At 37.8% G+C, this 19,419-nt stretch overlaps 1 long non-coding RNA gene across 1 annotated transcript in view; it reads left to right on the forward strand.

Moving 5' to 3' along the window:
- LOC146723817 (uncharacterized) overlaps nt 1–19,419 on the forward strand; it is a 135,485-nt gene that overhangs the window by 102,382 nt on the left and 13,684 nt on the right. The window lies entirely within an intron of this gene.

Genomic DNA, 19,419 nt, shown 5'->3' on the forward strand with positions numbered 1-19,419 from the left:
ATCCGATAGAGTAATTAAAATCAAATCTCTAATTATCGTCATCATAACGCCCACACAATATTAAATTCCTTCAAGATTGATAAGCCAGGAGCAGAAAAACACAGGCCACCATAATGAGAAACTCATTAGAGTCGTATCATAAAATTTAAGAAATTAAGCAATAAATTATAATTGTAGTTACTCAAGAAGTCAAAGTAAATAACTAATTTTTATTACTCATAATCGGACACCAAAAACAAAAAATATACACAGCTTATAATGGATATGGTCAAGTAATTGTAACTACATCACAAAGAATTTATGTTTAAAAAATTATACAACCTTCTCAAACGGAAGGCGAACTTGAGATGTTCAAATTTAAACAGACTAAAATAGAAAGTGTGTGACGTGGCATTTTACGCCTGTTACAAGGGCTGATGCGCCCGGCTGGGAAGGAGCGGAGAGCGCTCCAATTTTAATATTTTCTCGGACGAGCGACAATTTTGTCGTCGACTCGCCATTATCAATTTGTTTGGCGGAGGTCGAGGTGCGTGGTCTTGAAAAGGAATTGTTTTAGGAAGAAGAGGTCCCGAGAAGAGCAGAAGAAGAGAATGGAGCGGCGTGGTCGAGGCGGTGCGCACGGAGCCGAGACACGCGCGGCTACGTAAGTCGAATTAGAAAAATTCATTGTACCGAGTCGCGTAAGGGCTGTTACTGCTTTTATATTCCTTGCAGCATCGGATAACCGACCATCTGCAGTATTGAAGGAAGAGAACAGGCGCCTGCATCTCAAGACAGAGATGACCATTCCCGAGGGGCCCGCGGCACCATTCCGAGAGGACAGTGGGATCGCTCGGGCTTAATCATCCTGAGACGGTCCTTGCAACATATTGGTCCGCCGAAAAGGAAAACAAGGACCATCCGGGATAGACACGGGGCCGCCTAAGAGACCTTCTGTGGATGAATTCCCGAGGGCGAGTTCGAGATCCTGCAGCATTTAGGAGCCCGTGAAAGGCGGCGAGGAGGACATCGATATCAGGATTGATTGCTGACTCGGAGCGGCGCGTGTTGCGACTACAGCGCCACCGCGCGAGGCTACCGGCGTAACGCCGGGCCCAACGCCGCTCACTGTTCGGCTAGACGGTAATCCCGACACGAGGAACATCGGACCACGTCCATAGAATTATAAGGCCACCACTTCGACATTCCGGTAAGCGCGGACCCGACCGGGACCCGTGTATTCGAGGAGATATTGCGTACCGAGTCTATGAGCTCAAAATGACTAATAGTAATACTGAGTTAATTGCAATTACGAAGCACGGGACCTGCGTCGGAAATCCGCGTAACTACGTATTCTTTTCGCCTTCCTAGCCTCTCCGAGGGGCGCCGACGAACCGACAGTCCGTTTGTACGCGTGAAATTCGTTTGTCACACATTGTAATATCGAGTCTTTATTAAGTAATGATATCGAGTACGCTGTAAGAAGTTATAGAGTATATGGAGAAAATAGAATATCAAAAGTACCGAGCTAGTACCGACACTACTGTAAAATCGTGAAATTACGTCGGAAGGAACAACAATCTCCGACTAGCTCCTCGATCCTATTCTACCGAGACCTTGTACACATTTCTTGGAAATATGTATATATTTTACTCTTTTATCTTATGTCTGAAAGTGTTAATCATATTCCTGTTTCCTCTCTCTCTCTCTCTCTCTCTCTCTCTCTCTCTCTCTCTCTCTCTCTCCCTCCCTCTCTCTCTCTCTCTGTCCGGAACTTGAAATTTAAGTACTCTTTAGAAAAAGAACCACGCCACTCTACCAAGATACAGATACTGAGTTACCGAGGTTGAGCCGTCGTGTATTACGAGAATTTCGTGATTTCTTCCGAGTGGTGCGGCCTGACCGTACCTGACGTTCAAACCTTAGATATCGAGAGTGAGGAGCGTGCATAGCACAAAGGTGACACGAATTTGCGCGTCTTTTCTATTTCCGAGGGAAAATATGTTGCAAGTATTATTGATAAATTTAAAAATAATTTTTTTAAAAGGTTAAACACAAATTGATACAAATAGAGTTATAAGTATAAATATATCAAAATTTTTTAATCTTTGAGAAACGGTTGATTAAATTAATGAGATTCTTATTTAATTTATCTGTGTCCGTCTGTAAATTAAGACCATTTTTTGTCTCATAATATGTTATTTCAGAATAAGTTTTTCCATAGATAGGTTCCACATCTAAAAGTGAGCTGTTGTTCCAGTCAAACTGATGATCAGAATTAAACCTATGTTTAGTAATAACAGAGTGAGTCCTATTCTTTTAGTTAATATGATTACTATGTTCAATTTTTGTATGTAACTGGTCATCCTGTTTACTCCACATAAAGGGCGTTACAATTCAAGCAGTTAATTTTATAAGCTACGTTACAACAATTTGTTTTGGGGATGTTATTTTTGTGGACCTTAATAAATTTATTCATTTTATTTTTACTAAAATATGAAATTCTCAAATTAAGATCTTTTATTATGTTTTTAAAACTAACCAAAACTAGCGGTATATAAGGAATCGTAAAAAAATAATGGTATAATCCGATTATCACTAGAAACGAGCTGACTGTCCACATTAGCATTATTTTTATTTATTAAAAATTTCAATCTAGAATTGTTCGGAAAATAAATTCCAACGGGTAACTATTATTAAATAAAACTCTTATACTAAATTCTAAATTTTTTCTATGAAATAGAGGATGCAAAAGATAAATGCAAAAAAAGTCTCTATACAATGCCATAAATGAACTCTTTTTTGACACATCGAATGTTACGAATAGAAGTTTAAATAACGAAATGTTGGTTTGTGATACCAATTAAAAAATAACATGATTGTTTAATAAAACCATTGTGACGTTGAGAAAATTTAACTTGTCATCTGAAATTTCTATGGTAAATTGTAGCCTCGGGTGAATAAAGTTAAAAGTCCCTAATGTATGTGATATCTCCGTTTCTGGAATTATCAAGGTGTAATCATCTACATATCTAAAATAAAACGCTGCTAATATTAGGTGTGTGAATTTTTTTTCTTCCAAAAAAGACTAGTGTGAAAAGACAGAAAAAGTATACTAATCAAAGTATTGGCCATCGCTTGCTATTATTTTTTCCTATCTGTCTAGCAGTTGTTGTATTCCGTGACGGAAAAACGATTTGTACTTTGAAGCATCTTTTGGCTCCATCCGTTAAGCCATTTTTTTATTTCTTCATAAATTATTGAAGTGCTGATCCGAAAGCCCGTGTGCCATCGATCTGGACAAGTGATAATTGTATGGAGCAATGTCTAGTAAATATAGCAGGTGAAGCAAAATGTCTCAGCCAAGTGCTTCCAAGGTGGCCTTCACAATCTTTTCAACATATGGCCAAGCGTTAACGTGCTGGAAGATCACTTTGTCATATCTTTTTTGCATATTCCGGCCGCTTATACTTCAATGCGTTGTTTAAACGGATTAATTGTTGTTAGTAAAGTTCGGCAGTGATGGTTTGGCTCTGTTTTAATAGCTCATGATACACTACACCCTTTTGGCTCTCGTCCTCGAATTTCTTCGGCTGACCTAGACGAGATTTGTCATCGACACTGAAATTATCACTTTTGAAACGTCGAAACTATTCTCTGCTTGATTTATCGGTGGGAACACTTTCACCATAAGCTTCTACGAGCATTCAATGAGTTTCAGCAGCTGTTTTCTTCAAATAAAAACAGAAAATGAGAACTTGTCGCATATAATGCTGTTTTGGTTTAATTTTGACATTTTCGAATCAGATAAACACGATGTTATTATTACAAACCCAAACGTTTATCAATTAAATATTAATTCACACACCTAAAAAAATTACATTTAGGCGTATCAAATCAGTTATTTGCGGAAGGGAGATAGATATACAAAGACAAGGCAACATACCCTTTTATTCCATCTGAACTTTCGCGTGGCGGCGCTGTCGACGGAAAATTAGCGTGTAACCGTAGTTACGAATAATACACGTATCTCTTATCTTACATCACAATTTAAAGTAATTGTTTATAATTTTGTTATTAAATGTTAAGTTTTATAATATTGTAAAAATTAATGTCAGTACAGGCCAACTAAAAAGCATAAAATTATTCGGATGTTAATAAATATTATAATTTTTTATTTTAAAACCATCACATAATAATACATTAAATCACAAACGTTTCGACTGTACGCAGTCTTCTTCAGTGGAGTCATATAATATTAGTCAATTATAAAATTAAAAAACATTTCGACAATGCTAACGATTGCAATTCTTACTGTTCATTATAATCATATATAAAATAATTTGGGTGATGCGAACGATTACAACTTTTGATGATATGTAGCGTGTATGATTTTGAGACTGAATACATCTCTATATTGTTCTTGGATCATTTCCAGATGTTAATGCGGATTATTTCCAATGATGATTTTAAAGGTGGAAAACTCTTGGCATTCCATCGTTTGAAAGCGTGGAATTGTTTTAGTTTTCCTTAATTATGATACGTTTCTATATGAAATGACACACTTTTTTTAAATGACTATTGTTAGAAAAAATTTTTTGAATGTTACAATGAAAATTGCTTACTTTTGAATCTGCTAAATCGATGACTTTATAAACGTTCACGCCACAGATCAGTTACTTATCACTTTACATGCCATTATGAAGAACGGTTATACTTATATTTGGTACTTATATCACAGGTTGTTTACAAAGGCATTATTTTTTACATGACATTCTTATTTTGTTTATTTCTTTTCTATGTTAGCTAATTTTTCAAGTACATCCAAATAAGACTCGCTGAGTAACTCTGTATCTTTTTTTAAATTTATACCGTTTTCTTGTTCTATTATATAAAGCATTTCAGAAATCTATTTTTTTTTTGGTAATTTATTTCATGATCTAAAATTTTAACCTTATTCCAATCAAATGTATGCTACTCATTTATCGAAGAGACAAACATTTCTGAAATCTTGTTTATATACGGAACTATAATTCAAAAAAAAAGATAAACAAGATGCCAAGTCCATGCGCCATGTGAAAAAGAAATAAAAAAATTTTAGTTAAAAAAACTGGGATTTCGGATGAGATAGCCAAAAAACTCTATCTATGAGGCTGATAATGGTGCCTTTTTTATGGCAGAGAGGATGCTGCGACTCAAAATTTAAATATCTACCTGAATACGTCGGCTTATGAAATAAATCAAACTCAATGCTCCCATTATTTATAATAATAGTGACGTCTAAAAAATTCAATCGGTTGTCAACCCCCTCCTCCATGGTGAACTGCAATCTAGGATGGAAAGAATTGAAAGTGTTTAAAACAATTTTAAGCATGGAGGGAGGGGCCGCCAACGTGATATCGTCAACATATCTAAAATAAAATGGAAATGACATTGGAATCGCAGCAATCGCTCTATTCTCCAAATCTTGCAACGTGATATCCGCAATGATCGGTGAGAGGGGGGAACCCATAGGCGTGCCAAAGGTCTGTTGATAACATACATTATTAAACATAAAATAAGTCGAATTCATAATAAAACGAATTGCCAATAAAAATTCATCCCGTGGAATAATACACTCTTTTTCAATATACCCCCATCTGTTAATTAAACTATCGATAGCCATATCCAATGGTACGTTGGTGAACAATGATGCAACATCTAGTGAAACTAACTTTACATCACTATCCACACATAAACCATTTAATTTGTTCACTAATTGGAAACTATCAGAAATAGCCGAATCAGGTTTCGGAATTGCCTTATATATTATCTTATGTAAAAATTTTGCCAAGTAATAAACAGGTGTATTCCTAGATGACACGATGACATGTAAAGGGCAATTCGGTTTATGCACCTTCGGCAAACCATACGCTCTCGGTAAAACCCCGTCCGTGCAGTTCAGGGATTTATATGTTGTTGAAGAAATGTAATTCTTCATTTTCCATCTATTTAAAATCCCGTGTAATTGATTAATTAGGTTCCTAGTCGGATCTTTTTTAACAACAGTATAAGTATCCCGGTCAGCCAGCAAATCACACATTTAATGTGAAAATTGTATAAATTAAAAACCTCCAATCTTTCTTTAGTAAAATTTCGAATTTTCGTATCAACTTCCGATTTGTGTTATACCGTATTTTCAGGGAGTAAGTTATTGATCAGAAAACTTTGCCTTGTTGCTCGAAACGGGTGTATATTAAGTAAAATTTATAAATGTACAGTTCTCAGGTCAACTACAATAAAGCTATACGCTTAAAAAGTTTACTGATTATTTGTCGTAATATACAATAAAAAATTACATATTAATTATTCAAGATACAAGTGAGAAATAAATATCATTAAAATATACAAAAAAAATTTATCAATTTGACTCTGAAAAGTAAGTGATATGGTTCTCAAAGTGCAAGGTTTCATTTGACTTACAATTTTCTTCAGAAACACAGAAGAAAAAGGTATTTGTATATAGTTTTGTATATTCACTTCGTTGTGTGTAGAGCTTTTAAAAATACGTTGAATCCTTATTCTAATCTAATCTTCTTCTAATGTAATACTTTTCGTATTTCAAATGTTGTAGTAATTATTCTGTAAGAGCTTCGACATTATTTCTAAATGGACATCGAGAAACATCATAGTTTTTTGAGAGCAGGCCGCCATGTTATTTTTCTGAGTAATTAACAAATTGGTACTCTGGAATTACAAGCAATTATTTTTCATTGTACGGGCTAGTATGAATTTCAAATCAAATCTCTATAAACGACTATTATATTTTGTGCACTAAGAATAACATATCGCACTTATTTTCTAGAATCAAATTGTAATCAGTTTTACTTATATGTATGTATGTTCAATGTGAACTTGCACCTTGAATAAAATATCACAGTTACTTTTCATGGTAATATATTATTACTAAATTTAGATAATATACACTTTACGTATGTTCACTTTGAACTGGCACCTTGAATAACATATCAGTTACTTTTCGTGATAATTTATTATTAGATCGTTTAAATTTTTGAGTACCTTCTTTTGAACATGGCCTGACCTTTTCAATTTTATGATTTTTTTAGGATATCACTTACTTTTTAAAGTACAGATATATAGAGCAGCTTTCTATAATAGTAATTCATGTATAAATTAATAGTAATTCAAGTATCACAAATATATGTATTTTCGATTCTTATCACATAACATTGTATAAGTAACAATTTATGCAATACAGTTCAAAATAATTGAAATATATGGTATATATGTACATATATAAAATATATAATTATATTATAGTATACATATATATTTTATTTAATCATATATGTAAATGTTTGTATAATTGTAATAACTTTTAACGATACATTGCACATTTATTTCAATTGCAACAGAATGAATTTATATTCTTGTATGAATATTGAAAATAAAGAATGGGCCCCTCCATCGCCCATTCTCGTGAGAACGCAACCATATATTTTTCTTCGTCTCTCCGATTTTAACACGACATACATATTTCTGTCTGATAATTTTTTTCTTGATGATACTTTTTGAAATGTCATGAAGCCTAGGTCAAATTAGAAACTTATTGCACTCGTTTTAACGCAGCGCTTACAGCAGCTTTTATAAAGCGCCAGAGCAGCCGATATTTTATTTTGGCGCTTACGGCAACTTTTATACAGCGCTAGAACAGTTGATGTTTTAATGTAGCGTTTACGGCAGCCTTTATACAGCGCCAGAGCAGCCGATGTTTTATTTCGGCGCTTACGGCAGCCTTTATACAGCGCCAGAGCAGCCGATGTTTCATTTCGGCGCTTACGGCAGCCTTTATACAGCGCCATTATTTAATCTGTTCTAAGAACAATATGTATGCCCCTTGTGCTCCTTTGGGCCATTTTTTCTTGAACACTTCCATATCATTAGAGTAATACCATTCCGATTTTGTGTCAGCTCTCAACATACACGTGTAGTGACCACGATTTATTTCTTCACCTTCGTGAAATATAGCGCTTATTAGCTTGTACTTTTTTTCATTAATCGTGATATTACTCGTCGGCACGGCGTTAATCCGATTGTTGATAATTTTTTTAGAAGCACCGTTTACAAAAGTATATAAATTGAGCTGTATTACTACGACGGATAAAGTTGATTCGATTACGGTTTTCCTTTTCAACACGGTACCCTTACATTCGTTACAATTGCCGTTTATCGTTTCCCATTTAGAAAATTCTACATTAATCAAACTTTGTAGAGTGACACCTTTTTTCCTTTTTAATGTCGAATGTATAGGTAATATTAGCAAACTACTGCTTTCCAGCTTAGTTACATTGTAATTACATTTGACATTCGAGCAACATGTTACGTGCTTTAATTCGAGTTCTAATACATCATTGATCTAATACATCATCGGAATACGTCGACATTAGAGCCGTAAAAAATTCATTCGATGCTTTATTTTTCAGTATTTGTTGCCTAATACGTACGCAATGAAACGCACATTGTAATATTACATTAGCGTAACACGAAACAGCATCGTTATTGCAAAGGCCATATATTTTCCACGTAACTATACTTTCTGGTTCCTCACAATCATAATTCTGCACATCATCAATGATATTAGGGATAGCCCATCGACGATCGTATATTTTCACAACCTTTTTCTCGGACCGATTGATTTGTGGCAGTTCAGATTTGAATATAGATCTCAGTCGATTATATTCCACAATGGCTCTCGAGTTTGCTTTAACTGATGCTGGATTGAAATTTATCAAATGTAGGCCTTCCAATTTACTTACTCGTGACAAACCTACATAGGCTTGACCATCACTGAATACAGTCGTTCCTAAATCCATCATTGCATTGTTACATGTAATTCCTTGACTTTTGTGTATAGTTATTCCATAACTGAGAGACAATGGAAATTGTTTCCGATGTACCACTAATTTGTGGAATACTTCAAATTTAATATCTACTTTTGTTATTGCGATTTCTTTGTTACCCGAAATAACTATTTTGATGAAATCAATACGATTGCCGTCAGCAGAGCGATTAACTGCAACTACATTGCCTATCGTTCCATTGACAAGTCCCAAAGTTACGTCAATGTTTCGTCGAATCATCACTTTAGCGCCAATTTTAATCGCTATTACTCTTTCAATGCCAGCTGTTTCAGACACTTTATCATCTTTGTCTTCTAAAATTTTATGCACCTTTTTTTTCATTGCTGGAGCACAGTCGACATCATCTTCTGCTATCAGTAGAATTTCATCGCTGTCGATTTTATCGAGCATTGCTGTGTTCAAAACCTTGCACAAATAACACGTGGGCAATAAACAAATTGTATCAATCGGTAATTGATTCATATAAGTGCAAAGTTCATTCAATCTTTCGTCGCAACTACTTTCTTTAAAATTGATTCTTCTAGACTGAAGAACATTGATGTCAGAATCCGTTACTAAACCTATTCGTATTCTAGAAAGTATATCACGATATGTATTATCGCATCTTTGTCGCATATTAATCAAAAGTTCGTCGTACTCGAACAATCTCCACAAATCACATCCACCCATGGTACCTAAATACTTCTGAATCTCTGATCGAGACATTTTAACAAACAAAAATTGTCCTTTTACAGGAGGAAGCTGCAACAAGTCCCCAAACAGGAGAATGTGTTTTCTGTCAAAGAAACCATCATCTGTATCTGTCGTATCAAAGATTTCACATAATCGTAGATTGATAAACATAAGTGTCACATTTGAAATCATGGATACTTCATCGATTATAAATAATTCGACATTCTTTAACTTGTCTCTCAAAGTTTTCAAGACCATGTCTGACAATTGCGTATATTTTGGTGTAGATTCATGACTAACGGGTAGTTGAAACATTCTATGGATTGTCAAGCCATCGATATTGAATGCTGCGATACCCGTGGGAGCAGATATGGCAGTCGTTTTTTCCAAATTTATTCTGATCCAATGTTTAATCGTTTCAATTAGAAAACTTTTCCCTGTACCACCCTCGCCACTTACGTACAGTCGCAGAATCTGATTCTTATCTTGTAAAACTTGGCATACTCCATCAAAGACTCTTTTCTGGTCTTCGTTCAATTGCGACATCATTTGCGATAAATCAATCGGGTCGTCAATCTTACCAAAATCTTCCAGATCTTTCATCGCGTCGTCAGCTTCTATCGGATTACAATCCAGTTCATCGTCATCGGATTTGTCTCTGTCTGCTGTTTTCAGATCATTTTCGCGCTTCTCGATTAATTCAGCAACGTTCTCAAAAGCTTTCTGTATTTCTTCGAGCCTTTCGTGATATTTCATTGCCTTCGTTAAAACAGACTCTGAATTCTTAAAGGCATCCGTGTAAGTCTCGAATGCACCTTTGAGTTCACTCAAATCTCTCCATGGTTTGAACAGAAGAAGCAGCGAGTAAAAGTATTTTTCGGGCTCAGTTTTTATATTAAATCGATAATGGTTAATTAAATAACCCTTTTTTCGTTTTTTTAAAAATAAACCCGATGCCAGTTTGTAACACTTGACTTCGTCATTATTTGACATCTGTTTCGTAATTTCCCAGAATTTGGCAAAATCGTACAAATTTAATGATTCTAATTCCTGAGGTCTATATGGATAGTAATCATCGATGAGTGACGAACAGTAAATATTCGTAGAATTTTCATCGAGAGCTTTAATTTCATTAAATGTTTTAACTTAGTCCCCGTGTCGCGGACTATCCACATGTGGATAGCGTTGCAGAAAATTATTATGAAAAAATAGTATAAATAAAATGATAACGTAACATAATAAAAGTATTTAATAAATATCAAAAAGTTGCAAATATCATTATATAAATATATATTTATAAAAGAATATGTTTATGATATACTAAACATGTGATATGCAATACTGCATATATGTATAATAATTATATATAATATAAAAAAATATATCACATAATATACGAATACATCAGAATATTTAAAGTCTTCAAAGTGATGATAGTTCACATGATGTCAGATTTACCAAATGTTGACTTTGAACGAGATGTATATCAATTTATTGTAAGTAATGCAAAAAAACTTGAAGAGTTTATTTTTGACCAGCAGTTTTTCTCATTGAAATATTAATTCTTATATTTAGAGTAAAGCAAAAAAACTTGAAGAGTTTATTTTTGACCAGCAGTTTTTCTCATTGAAATATTAATTCTTATATTTAGAAATGTATGTAGAAGTTATAATATGCTCTATTACACATTTAAGGAGGCATATATAAATTATCAATTTTGATATTTTGACATGTTATGTAACAAAAGAAACATGATTATTCTTCATTAATAATATCAGAGGAGGTCACTTTTATATTCTACTTAATTTGTAGTTTCTTATTACTACTAAAATAAATGTACTTTTAATAAGAGTAAATAAAAAAAGCGATTTATAAATCATTGTCCGAAAAAAGATGTATAAGCTATGTCAAAACTGATCTAAAATATTTATGAAATCAGCTATAAATATTTTAGAAAGAAAATTAAATAATATAAAATTATGTTACTCAAAGAATTGTTTTGTGTGTACACACCGATAAAGTTAAAAAAAAAAGTAAAATTATTTGATACAGCAAAAATTGGAAAATTTATCTGCTCTAAAATGCAAGATGCCAAGTCAAAAATTAAAATTTAAAAACTTATGCAAATTTAAAATTAATATAAAATAAAAAGAAATATTAAAATTTTAGTTAAAAAAACTGGGCGCGCTGCTAAATAATATTCTAATGATATTAAAATTAAATTGTTACTTTTAAACTCATTGCAATTAAAAGGGGGGAGAAAGAATGAAAGAGGGTTAGAGAGGACGAAAGAAAGTGAAAGAGGACGAAAGAGGGTGAGAGGGAAAGAAAGAGGGTGAAAGACGACGAAACAGGGTAAAAGAGGGTGAGAGGGAATGAAAAAGGGTGAGAGAGGACGAAAGAGGGTGAAAAAGGACGAAAGAGGGCGAAAGAGGGTGAAAGAGGACGAAAAAGGGTGAAAGAGGACGAAAGATGGTGAGAAAGGACGTACGAGGGTGAAAGAGGTGAGAGAGAGTGAGAGAGGACGAAAGAGGGTGAAAGAGAATAAAAGAGGGTGAGAGGACGAAGGAGAGTGAAAAAGGACGAAAGAGGGTGAAAGAGAATGAAATAGGGTGAAAAAAAATGAAAGAGAGTGAGAGAAGACAAAGGAGAGTGAAAGAGGACGAAAGAGGGTGAAAGAGGTCGAAAAAGGGTGAGAGAAGACGAAAGAGGGTGAAAGAGGACGAAAGAGGGTGAAAGAGGGCGAAAGAGGGTGAGAGGGAATAAAAGAGGGTGAGACAGAATGAAAGAGGGTGAGACAGAATGAAAGAGGGTGAGGAGAGGACGAAGGAGAGTGAAAGAGACGAAAGAAGGTGAAAGAGAATGAAAATAGGGTGAAAAAAAATGAAAGAGAGTGAGAGAAGACAAAGGAGAGTGAAAGAGGACGAAAGAGGGTGAAAGAGGTCCGAAAAGGGTGAGAGAGGACGAAAGAGGGTGAAAGAGGACGAAAGAGGACGAAAGAGGGCGAAAGAGGGCGAAATAGGGTGAAAGAGGACGAAAGAGGGTGAGAGAGGACGAAAGAGGGTGAAAGAGGGTGAGAGGACGAAAGAGGACAAAAGAGGGTGAAAGAGGGCGAAAGAGGGTGAAAGAGGACGAAAGAGAGTGAAAGAGGATGAAAGAGTGAGAGAGAATGAAAGAGGGTGAAGAGAGGAACGAAAGAGGGTGAAAGAGGCGAAAGATGGGTGAAAAAGGTCGAAAGAGGGTTGAAGATTGAAAGAGGACGAAAGATGTTGAAAAAGGTCGAAAGAAGGGTGAAAGAGGACGAAAGAGGGTGAGAGAGGACGAAAGAGGGTGAAAGAGGACGAAAGAGGGTGAGAGACGAAAGAGGGTGAAAGAGGGCGAAAGAGGTGAAAGAGGACGAAAGAGAGTGAAAGAGGATGAAAGATTGAGAGGAGAAATGAAAGAGGGTGAGAGAGGACGAAAGAGGGTGAAAGAGGCGACAGATGGTGAAAAAGGACGAAGAGGACGAAAGAGGACGAAAGAGGGTGAAAGAGGTGAAAGATGGTGAAAGAGGACGAAAGAGGTGTGAAAGAGGACAACAGAGGGTGAGAGAGAACAAAAAGACTGAAAAAATAGGACGAAAGAGGGTGAGTTAGGGCGAAAGAGGGGTGGGAGTGGGGGTGGGGGTGGGGGGCGGGATGTGGGAGGGAAAGGGGTGGGTGGAAGTTGAGGGAGGTGTGAGTGGAAGGTGAGAAGAGATTTATATATATATATCCTAAAAAAATCATAAAAATGAAAAGGTCAGGCCATGTTCAAAAGAAGGTACTCAAAAATTTAAACGATCTAATAATAAATTATCACGAAAGGTAACTGATATGTTATTCAAGGTGCCAGTTCAAAGTGAACATACGTAAAGTGTATATTATCTAAATTTAGTAATAATATATTACCATGAAAAGTAACTGTGATATTTTATTCAAGGTGCAAGTTCACATTGGATATACATACATATAAGTAAAACTGATTACAATTTGATTCTAGAAAATAAGTGCGATATGTTATTCTTAGTGCACAAAATATAATATTTGTTTATAGAGATTTGATTTGAAATTCATACTAGCCCGTACAATGAAAAATAATTGCTCGTAATTCCAGAGTACCAATTTGTTAATGACTCAGAAAAATAACATGGCGGCCTGCTCGGCCTGACGGATTATAATCATTTATAAACCTTTCCGACTTCTTGCGAGGAAGATCGTACAATCTGCTCTTACTGCGTAAATTTTTTCTACCGACTATCGAAGTGATAACGTCTCTTAAAACGAAATTCTCAGTAACTGGCCGAGGAAAATCGAACCGACACTTTCTGTATATATTAGTTTCCGTTTTTTTCGTACGCATGCAATACGAGTTATGTTTATGATTCTGATCACTTATTACCGTATCGTACAACGTTGGCGAAACATTTTCATCTGGAATTTCACACGTTACGTACTTTTGAATAAACGTAGCAACTTCTTCATCCGGCGATTTTCCTAATACTGGAGCATCTTTTATCCAAATTATACAATGCATGTGCTGGATACTTCTACGTTGATATTCCAGTCGCCAGAAGTAATGAATAACCTTTCCTATAGGATTATCGGACGAACAAATAAAATCAATCATGGCTTTGAATTTTATGCACATGAATCTAGAAGTACTTACAGGATCGTATGCGATTAGTTCGTTGATGCCCAACTTTTCTTTATCGGGATTCATATCTCGTAAATATTCACCCAAATCGGATCATTTCCATTCACTAGGACTCAAAGTCAAAAACCACGTCACTGGACCGTAATGCAAAGTCATGCATTTTACATTATTGGACGGTTGTCGCCAAAATTGATCCGTATTTCTCAATTTTGCAAAAATACTCATTAAATTTGATTTTAATTCGTAACCTTTCAATTCGTTCAAGTATCTACCAGCAGTGTATCTCTCTCGTGGGTTAGTAACCATCATCGTATAATAGATACCACTTTTCAACTGTCGGTAGTTAGCATCATTGAGAAGGAAGAACAGATACTGCAGATTCAACCTGAATCTACTATGTTTCGACATCAATCGTGTTCTAATAAATAAATATTCCGGCAATGCAAAGTTTCTATCTTCTCGTTGTCCATTGACACCATCAGGATATAAATCAGGGAAACACATGACATCCAGATATTTATAACGATTATCCATTGGAAAATCTTCCATTTTCACCATTTGATAAAGCTTCAATGCAGATTCGTTATCGATTCTTTTCGCGTGTATTGGGTATATGGTATACTGATCGTTAATATCCGAATTTTCAGTGATTTGTGTGAGAAAAGCCGTAAGTTTTAAAACGGTTTGATCATCATTATTTTTGTTTTGCTGTACATTGTACAAATTCAATGCTGGTAATTCCTCAACCACCTCATTTATTTCGTCATTGTCGCTTTTCTCATCGACAATCCTATATTCTGTTTCCTGCAACTTATCCTTTAATAGATCATCAGATGACGCTGGAAGACGAATTTTTGAGTAATGAGGATTATTTTCTTTCAACCATTGCAAAGCCTTATACATTTTATTAATATCTACCAAATTTTCCCAAACCACTTTAGATTTTTTGGGTATACCTCGAACGAGAATGTGCAACTCGTGATTCAAATTTATAGGATCTTCCGGAGGACATACCTTATCCAATGTTTCTTGTAAAGGCAGAGGCAAATGAAATGTTCTACCTTTTCCTAAACAGAGTTCTATTATATAAGTTTCTTGATTTAAAATGTGCTATATTTAAATCATTTAATTATTTTTTTTGTTCAAGTACAATTAACAGCAAAAACTGCATATACGTAGGTATGTATTTGACTCTACTGCCATTACTTGAAACAAATACATTATTCGATATTAACAAATTGGAACTCTGGAATTACGAGTGATTATTTTTTATTGTACAGACTAGGTTTAAATTTTTGAGGACCTTCTTTTGAACATGGCTTGACCTTTTCATTTTTATGATTTTTTGAAGATAGGGTGAGAGAGGACGAATGAGGGTAAGAGAAGACGAGATAGGCGAAAGAGGGTGAAAGAGAACGAAAGAGGGTGAGAAAGGACGTACGAGGGTGAAAGAGGTGAGAGAGGGTGAGAGAGGACGAAAGAGGGTGAAAGAGGACGAAAGAGGTCGAAAGAGGGTGAGAGAGAACGAAAGAGGGTGAAAGAGGACGAAAGAGGGTGAGAGAGGACAAAAGAGTGTGAAAGAGGTCGAAAGAGGATGAGAGAGGGCAAAAGAGGGTGAGAAAGAATGAAAGAGGGTGAGAGAGGACGAAAGAGAGTGAAAAAAGGTGAAAGAGGACGAAAGAGGGTAAAAGAGGGTGAGAAGAATGAAAGAGGGTGAGAGAGGACGAAAGAGAGTGAAAGAGGACGAAAGAGGGTGAAAGAGGACGAAAGAGGGTGAGAGGGAATGAAAGAGGGTGAGAGGGAATGAAAGAGGGTGAAAGAGGGTGAGAGAGAATGAAAGAGGGTGAGGAGAGGACGAAAGAGGGTGAGAGAGAATGAAAGAGGGTAAAAGAGGACGAAAGAGGGTGAAAGAGAACGAAAGAGGGTGAGAGGGAATGAAAGAGGGTAAAAGAGGACGAAAGAGGGTGAAAGAGGGTGAGAGAGGACGAAAGAGGGTGAAGTAGGACGAAAGAGGGTGAAAGAGGACAAAAGAGGGTGAGAGGACGAAAGAGGGTGCAAGAGGACGAAAGAAGGTGAAAGAGGACGAAAGGGGGTGAGAGGGAATGAAAGAGGGTGAAAGAGGGTGAAAGAGAATGAAAGAGGGTGAGAGAGGACGAAAGAGGGTGAAAGAGGCGAAAGATGGTGAAAAAAGACAAAAAAGGGTGAAAGAGGGCGAAAGAGGACGAAAGAGGGCGAAAGAGGGTGAAAGAGGACGAAAGAGGGTGAGGTAGGACGAAAGAGGGTGAAAGAGGACGAGAGAGGGTGAAAGAGGACGAAAGAGGACGAAGAGGGTGAGAGGTAATGAAAGATGGTGAAAAAGGCGAAAGAGGGGTGGAGGTGGGGGTTGTGTGGGGGTGGGGGTGGGGCGGGATGTGGGAGGGAAAGGGGTGGGTGGAAGTTGAGGGAGGTGTGAGTGAAAGGTGAGAAGAGATTTATACGCGGACAGAGAAGAAGAAGAAGAAGAAGAAGAAGAAGACGACGTTTCTTAATTTTTCATGAAAAACGTCACTTTTTGACCGCTTGTATCTCCGGAACGGCTTGACCGATTTTATTTTTTCTTGGCTCAAATTACTCGTGGCGATGCCGCTTTTCAGGTTATGTTACGTGCAATTCAAAATTTTTTATATTTTAGTAGTTCTACACCCCCAAAAAATGGACTTTGATGGTGCAGGATAAGGAGACTTGTAGTGTCTTTTAAGGTCTTTTAGGGTTTGAACATGGCCGGAGACACTACCGCGTCCCCTGATAAGAAGAGAAATTAAAGTACGCGTAAGTCGAACTCCTAGTAACGTGTCGCAACGCGGAGAATTCTCGCTTACGTCCTACGACAGCAGCATTTTTGATCCTAACGAATATCAGAACGACATGTCGCGAACACCGCCAAACGGTGCCAAGAACGTATCCGAGGGTGCTGTTGACCGTGAAATCAACCGCCTACGTGATGCTGTAGCACGCGACTATGACGCGTATAGATCACCTGATAATCGCAGGGTAGACGCCGATAGTCCTTTATTGCGCGAGTTAATACAGGGTATGCGCGAAATACAAACAGATGTGCGTGCGGAAATAGATGCAATGCGCGAGGAAATGCGTAGAGAAATACGTGCGTCATTGTCTCGCGGAGAGGAATCGGATGACAGCCGTCGAGAATTCCACAGGCGTATGCACAACCGAAACATGATACCGGATCGCGATAACCCAAGAAATTCCCACGAATACATTAACGACCGGGACGATATAGTAAGGTACGACAATCGACAGAACATACGCGACGATGTACGCTATCAAGACGCGAACAGAAATCGATATGGTAGAGACGCGAACGATAGGTACGACAATCGACGCGACTCGCGAGAATGCTCACGCGACCGAGTCCTGGACAGACGTGAGGAAGAGAGATCCGACATCGCATACGGACGCAGCGAGTACGACGTAAAAAACCGTAGAAATACGCGCGGAAGACACATGACACTAAAGGAAGCAAGGGAACTTATACCCACTTTCCACGGCGAGTCACAGCGCGAACTCAATGAATTCCTAGATGCATGCACGTATGCTATCAATCATATAGATAGACGCGACGAGGACAGTCTCGTTTGGGGCATTCTTAGCACAAAAGTCAAGGGAAAGGCTTGGCTTGATTGCAAAACGCGAGATATACGTACTTACGAGGAGTTAAAAAGACAATTAGAATCAACGTATCAAAGCAAGCATACGACTACCCATTTACAAATCGAGTTTAATTCCCTTAAACAAAAAGCAAACGAAGACTTACAAGCTTTCGGAATTCGCGTCGAGACTATTGCAATGGAGCTCTATGAGTCAATGATTGAGGGACGAGCGCGCTCCACGACGGAAAAACGCGTTATCCTCGAGACGATACAAAGTCAGGCGTTGCATAATTTCCAGACAGGACTACGCGAGGAAATTCAAACCATCGTTAGATCACGGGATTATCGTACATTGAAAGATGCTATTAACGCAGCAATAACGGAAGAAAAGGTCAGAAACGCAAATGCGACCCGATTGACTAAAAATAACCACCGGGATATAAAGTCGTCATTGCGAGATATCGAAAAAATTATTTGCTACAAATGTGGAAAACCAGGCCACATCGGGCGAGAATGCCGTAGTAGTTGTAACGGCGCAGCCGTTACTAACGCCTCGCGGGCCGATCAGCCGCCCGCCACGTGAGGCTTTGGCGCCTAAATGCGCCCCTAATCGTTCCACACGGGCCGCCCCCCTCCCGGGAGCGCCCCACCGCGATCCCGGCGCGGTACCCCCGCCACGGACTCGACGCGGAGTAGGGGACCGACGGACGGGTATATAAGCCGGCTCGGCGGACGAGCCGGCACCAGTCCCGTTCCAAATCTCCCAGACCAGGCAACGGGCTTCTCGTTGTGAAAGTGCCGGGTTTCTCGGTCGCTGGTTACTACCGTTAGTATCGGGCAACGGGTTTCTCGTTGTAACACCGGGTTTCCCGGTTTCCGGTCTTCTCCTGTAATACGCCGGGCGACGGGTTTCTCGTCGTTATACTGGGTTTCCCGGTTTCCGGACATCATTATAAGGCTATATGCCGCCGTACGTTGGCTTCACAGCTCCCCGTTTTGAATAAAGGCGTTACGCCCCGTACCTAGTATCTCCAGCATCGTATACCGGGTAAATTGTAAGTCCCGTCAGGACACCGCTATAGGCTATGCGCCTCCACCTGTTGTATCTCCAGTATCGTATACCGGGTAAATTGTAAAGTCCCATCAGGACACCGCTATAGGCTATGCGCCTCCACCTGTTGTATCTCCAGTATCGTATACCGGGTAACTTGTAAGTCCCATCTGGACACCGTTATAGGCTATACGCCTCCGAGCTTGTAAATACACCGGACGCTCCGTTCGATCCTCACGCTTTGTACATATACCGGGTAGCTCTTAAGTTCTTTGTTCAGGCTTTACGCCACCGGACGCTCCGTTCGATCCTTACGCTTTGTACATATACCGGGTAGCTCTTAAGTTCTTTGTTCAGGCTTCACGCCACCGGACGCTCCGTACGATCACCGTTCACTACGTATACCAGCGATCCGCTAAACCCGTAGGATGACCTGTAGCCTGCTGTTAAACATTCTTTTCGTTGTTCTTTT

This window comes from Nylanderia fulva, unplaced genomic scaffold (assembly GCF_048542155.1).
Source record: "Nylanderia fulva isolate GAGA-0341 unplaced genomic scaffold, ASM4854215v1 Scaffold166, whole genome shotgun sequence".
NCBI lineage: Eukaryota > Metazoa > Arthropoda > Insecta > Hymenoptera > Formicidae > Nylanderia > Nylanderia fulva.